The sequence below is a fragment of the Castor canadensis genome, chromosome 7, assembly GCF_047511655.1.
Source record: "Castor canadensis chromosome 7, mCasCan1.hap1v2, whole genome shotgun sequence".
In the NCBI taxonomy this organism is placed as follows: Eukaryota; Metazoa; Chordata; class Mammalia; order Rodentia; family Castoridae; genus Castor; species Castor canadensis.
Window position 1 is genome coordinate 10,821,785 of NC_133392.1, and position 6,468 is coordinate 10,828,252.

The window sequence follows — 6,468 nt, forward strand, 5'->3', positions numbered from 1 at the left end:
GTGCGTCACCAGATGAGAATTTTTCTTTTATTCCTGAAAGAACCAAATGGATCAGATCAATGTAGGGATTCGGCAAAGCCACGGCTCGAACACTTGCAGGAGAGACACCTCCAGGAGTGAGAGTAAGTGGTAGATGAATGCTGGGAGCGCAGGGCCCTGGGTGTGAAGGCTGAGGGGCCTGGAGCCGATGCGTATGTGCTGGCTGTGTACACGTGCTCTGGCATCAGGCACACCTCCATCCAAATCCCAGCGCTGCACCTCCCAGTCACAGACCTCAGGCAAGTCATCCAGCCTCTCATAGCTCTGTTCCCAACTGGGAGGTTGGGAAAATAGCAGTGCTTATGCTCCAGGGTGGGTGACGTGAGCATTGTGTGCTGTCTGCCCTCAGCCCAGTGTCTGCTCTGCACCACGGCACATGAGTGTTTTCTTAAAATGCTCAAAATCAAAATTTTAAGACATGCAATTAATCCAAAGCCAACATTCAAGCGGCTGTGTGTGTGTGTATGTGTAAGTGTGTGTGCGTGCACACGCGTGCGTGAGAGAGACAGAGACAGGGAGATGAGAGACACTGGGGTTTCAGTTGTTTTACTTGGTGACTAATGATCTTGGGGAAGTCTTACTGAATTTATTTATTTATTTATTTATTTATTTTTTGCTTTTTGACAGCACTGGGGTTTGAACTCAGGGCTTCACACTTGCTAAGTAGGTGCTCTGGTGCTTGAGCCATACCTCCAGCCCTTTCTGCTTCTGTTATTTTGGAAATAGGGTCTTACTTTTTCCCAGGCCAGCCCGGACCACAATTCTCTTATTTTAAGCTTTCCTATGTCACTGGGATGATGGGTGAATACCATCACACCCACTTTTTTCTGTTGAGATGTGATCTCGCAAACCTTTTTTGTCCAGGCTGTCCTGGAGCCACAACCCTCAAATCTCCACCTCCCACGTAGCTAGGATTACACACCTAAGCCACTGAAGCCTGGCTGCATGTTTGTTTATTTATTTATTTATTTTTAACAGCAAAGAATCTTCCCACTTTTTATTTTGACATACCAATACTTCCATAAACTTGGAGTGGAAGATAAGTTGTTAAATAAAAGTCATTTCATATATATAATATACAGATATTATTTTAAAGGTGTTCATATAATGAATTCTTTTTGGTACTAACAAAAATTAAGATACAAATAACTGACTAGAAATAAAACCATCACTAAACCAAGATACAAAGGAACTGCACTTCATTTTGGGAAAAGAAAATCCAAATAATTCTTACTGCATTAGAAGAATAAAAGTACATTTGTCATAGTATACATTATTATATTCCCTTAAAGTAGGGACTGTTTAAATTTTTTAAATTAAAAAAATGTTCAGGTTTAATTCTGTCTGTACATTTAGGAACAATCACCGGTTACATACAATTCTCTCATCATGCAAAAAAGCCTCAGTTAATTGATTTCTAAAGTCTAATTAAATCAAATCAACCAACAGCAATTTATCAAGCAGAAAATCAGAGAGATATAGAAACTGAGCAGTTGAGTTGTATTTCCTGTCTACACTACTGCAATCTATCTTCTTCATGTAGGCAATGGTGGTCAAAAAATTTCAAATGACAGAATATGTGAGAGAAAGAAGAGTTCCTAATGCCATGACAACCTTTGCCATCTTTTAATACAGTCCTTACACTTCTACATGTATGTGTGGAAAAGAGCAGGAAACAAAAGCAGTAGGTTAAGACAGATAAATAGAGAATGCTGAAATAGCTACATTAGAATTATATTTATTAAAAAACTGATCTGAAGTCTGCTCAGGACACCCAAACAAGCAAGCAGAGCAGACATTAGTGCAAATTTAACCTGATAATTTATGAAAAAAAAAAGCTAGTTTTGATTAGAAAAATTTCAATTATTTCCTTGTAAACACAAAGAAAACTCAACAGGAATTTTAAAGGTCACAGAAAACGCAACAGTTGCTCTTACAATCCTTCTCGAGGCTTAATAGACAAATCAAGTTGAAGACAAGTGTTAAAATACCTTTCAGCCTGAAAATTTATGCACCTCTATATCCCGTTGTTCCAATTGGCTTTTGATTTAAAAAAAAAAAGACTCAACAAACTTTTTGTAAGAGGTACAGCTAGGAGTGATGAATATAAATTAATTCCCCTCCCCACAAAAAAGACATCATTTACCCTCTAAAGCATAAAAAGCTATATAATATCTCATACAAATTAACCAGTGTACTTAAAAAAGTAAAGCAGTTTTGGATTAATGACATTACACTGAATTTGTGGTGAAGTACGAGGCACAAGAATGTATGCACTAATTAGGCATTTCAGTCTAATCAATCTCAAGATTACCATTTAATTCTTGGCAATATATAATAATTGTTATGCATTTTGGTATGTAAGTCATGAATTGTATAGAACAAGAAGCAGTGTATTATAACAACAGGGTTTGTATTTGACAAAACAACTGCAATGGTGAACAAATTTCTTCTATGAACTTTGCGATTTGCTTTGCTGTTTGTCACTTGTAGTAGATCCTTGATTTGACTCTTCAATATTCATGCTTTCTCCATCCGCAGTCTCTAACATTTCTTCGTCTTCCTCGTCATCATGTAGGTCTTTTGAAATTAATTGTCTAGCTAATTTAATATTCAGTCCTTCATTGTAGTGAAGCTTCCTTTTCATTTCAAATTGTCGCTTCTTTTCTTGCTCTTCAGGTGAGAGGTCATTATCCTTTTCACTGCTTTCTTGTTCCCGAATTCGACACTTTGGCTCAGAGCCTTCAGCAGCCGCTAATTTCTTAGCTAAGATACCTGGAGTCATGGCTTCAGTGGCTTCTGAATCACTGTATGCATCTTCATCATCACCTATCGTACTATGATAAGGAGTGCTTGGTTCATCTATTTTCATTAAACCATAATCTTTGTCTGCCGGATGATATGTTGCCAGGATGTTCATCTCATCCCACTTCTGGGATTTTTTACTCAGTTCCTCCTCGACGTTCCGGCGGGGCTGTTCGGCCGAGGCCACCACCGAGGAAGTCGTGGAGGTCTTGCTTTTCAAGATTCCCTTGATGGGCCGGTGCGAAGCAGTCGAGGCCGCCATTGCCGGTCTCTTCAGCTGACGGCTCAGGGTCGTTGCCGGCGTGGAGTCCGGGAACACCGGGTCGCGCGCTACAGAGACCCGGCAAGCAGCTGCGGAGCCCGCTGGGGACTCTGCATGTTTATTTTTTAAATGGCATTTCTGAGGAGCACAGTCTTTGATTTTGAAGAAAATTATGTTAGGTCTTTTTCTGCTGCTATGAAAAGTACCTGAGTATTTGCAAAATATCTGGGTAATTTATAAAGAGTAGAAGTTCATTTTCTCGTGGTTGTGTAGGCTGGGCAGTCTGAAAGCATGCATCTGCTTGTCATCTGGTGAGCCTTCTTGATGTATCTTAACATGGTGGAGGGCATCAAACAGGCAGACAGTACAAGTGTGCCAGTTCAGCTCTCTTTCCCTTCTCTTAGAAAGCCACTAATACCATCATGGGGCCCCATCCTCCTTACCTCTCACTTCCAAATACCATTAGCACATTCATGTGGGGATTAAGTCCCCAACAGAGGAACTCTTGGGGACACATTCAAACAACAGCACTGATTTAACAATTCTGCTTTATGTTTTATGCCTTGGGAGTCCTGGTTAAGAAATCTTTGCTTACCCCGAGATTGAAAAGATTTCCTTCTATGATTATGGAAGGTTTACAATTTGAGCCTTTATGCTTACATCTATGATCAACTAAGGTTATTTTGCATATGTGGTCATGTAAGGTTAAGGTTCACTGTCAGGTCAATATCAATTTATTGCGGCACCATTTGTGAAAGGACCATGTTTAACCTTTTGAATTACCTTATCACCATTCTCAAAAATTAATTAGTCATGTTCACGTGGGTCAATTTCAGCATTCTCTGTTCTTTCTCATTGTCTTTATACCTAATACCACAGTCTTAATTGCAGTGGCTTTATAGGAAATTTCAGTCAGGCAGGTTGGCTCTTCCTATGTGTTCATCTATTTCAGTTATTGTATCCAGTTGATTTTAGTTCCCCACTCTTAGTTAAGAGAGGAAAGCTGTGATAACTAGACAGAGGAGAAAAGCAGGTAAGATTTTTTTTAAAAATTGAATCAAGCCAGGTGCTAGTGGCTCACACCTGTAATCCTAGCTACTCAGGAGGCAGAGATCAGGAGGATCATAGTACAAAGTCAGCCCAGACAAATAGAGACCTTATTTCGAAAAAACCCAACACAAAACAAAGTTGGTGGAGTGGCTCAAGTGGTAGAGCTCCTTCCAAGCAAGCATGAGGCCCTGAGTTCAAACTCCAGTGTCACCAAAAAATTGAATCAAAATAAGCAATAAAAATGTTAGAATACAGAAAATGCAAGTAGAAGACTTCAAAATGAGAGTCATCAGCATCCACAGATCCAAGAAAATGTTGAGTCTGCAGATGAGGAACAAGAAGAAATTCAAAGGAATATGCAGAGAAAGAGAAGAGTTTTAAACACACACATGCACAAGATATCTTTCAATGGAAAGCTTGGAAAATAAAACTGATAGAACTTCCAGGAATGTAGAGCAAAAAGGTCACAGGATGGAAAATTAAAGCCATTCAAACAGTTCATCGTCCAAGTTCCAAAAAAGAAAAAATAGAAGTGAAGCAATTATCAATAAAATAATTCACAAACATGCTGTGTAAATGAGGAAGGTGGTGTCTAGGTTGTAAGGATCTAACAAGTACCCAGCACAATGGCTTAAAACAGACCTAGGCAGATCATTGTGAAATATCAGAATATTGAGGGAATCAGAATGGCTTCCGTCTCCCAAACAGCCACATGGAAACAAGAAGATGACAGGGAAACACTGTCCAAAGAATGTTATTTTCACCCCCAAAATTCTACATCCAGCCAAACTATCAGTTGGAAGTAAGGATAGAATAAAGAGCCTGTTAAGGTCTTCAGGAGCCCCAAAATATTTACCTGTCTTGTAACCTTTCTCAGGCAAATACTGGAAGGTGCAAGTTGCAAAAGTGAGAAAGTAAGCCAAGAAAGAGGAAGTCATGGGCTACAGAGAGCAGGATCCAATACAAGGAAGAGACACAGGAAGCATGGTGGCATACACCTATAATCCCAGCACTTGGGAGGTTGAGGCAAGAAAATGGCTACAAGTTCAAGGCCAGCCTAGGCTATATAGTGAAGCCCTATCTCAAAAACAACAACAATAGAAATTCTAGGAGGTGCTTGGAGGGAGGGCCCAGTACCTAGTATAGCTGCTGTGCTCCAGGGTGGAAGGCAGCTAGTCCACACTAGTGTAGGTCAGAAGATCCAGTAGAAATTTCTTCAAGATGAAATTTATAAAATACCTAATGTATTTATGTAGAATGAGAAATATTTAGACTGTTAGTAGGAAGTTTGCAGTGTAATTTCTTAGAAATTTTGCAGTAATTTCTTAGAAAATTAAACAAACAATAAAATTAAAAATAGGAGAAATAAGGCTTCAAAAACTGACAGTTCTCATAGTGTATTACATGGCTTAGCTGTGAATACACATATAATAATAACAGCACAATGTGTTTAGCTAACTAAAAATTAGAAAGCCACATTTCAAAGAAAGAGAGAAAGAAAGGTGGACATTTGTTGTGTGTAAATGATGGGAGTAGAGGTGAGTGGTTAAAAGAGAAATTAAGCCCTCATATATCATAGTGTAAATTCTATTGATAATGCCTGAAATTGAGGAAAAAATCAAATACCACAATAGTCACCCTCTGTGTCCATGGGATCTGAATCCTTAGGTTCAACCAACTTCCGATGCAAAATACTTGGAAAAAAATTGTACTTGCACTCAATGTAAAGACTTTCATTTTTGTCATTATTCCCCAAACAATACAGTATAACAACTATTTACCAGCATGTCCATTGCATTAGGCATTATAATTAATCCAGAGATGATTTACAAAGCCATTACAGGAGACACCAGGATGTGCACAGCTTCTATGCAAACACTAGTCCTTTCATATAAGGGGGTTGAGCTTCCATGGGTGTTGTCATCCTTGGAGGACCCTGAAGCCAGTCTTCTGGGTATAGCAAGGGATGACTTGTAAGTAGGTATTTAGAGATAAGGTGGTAAATACCAAAAGAATCATCTTACAAGAATTAAAAAGGGCTACCTCTTCCTAGGCAAGAAGATGAGAGGTGAACATTGGGCTCTGCTTTTATAAAAACAAGCCTTCTAGTCTTAGTTGAGTCTCCGAACTGTTAGATGGATACAATTTTGATAGAAATTGAAACTAGAGGAGGAAGACAAAGAACTTCCAAACTGAGAGGAAAAGCTGCTGGCAGCACCTACTCATCAATACAGCTTGTTCTTCACCCAGCTTCATGTCTCTCACCAGAAGCAAGTTCACAGAAAGAGCATCCAGGAGCAGGACCCAGTGGA

General features: G+C 39.3%; 1 pseudogene; it reads right to left on the minus strand.

Moving 5' to 3' along the window:
* Positions 1-1,196: 1,196 nt before the first annotated feature.
* On the minus strand, positions 1,197-3,210 carry LOC109700629 (protein phosphatase inhibitor 2 pseudogene; annotated as a pseudogene).
* Between the last annotated feature and the right edge of the window lie 3,258 nt (positions 3,211-6,468).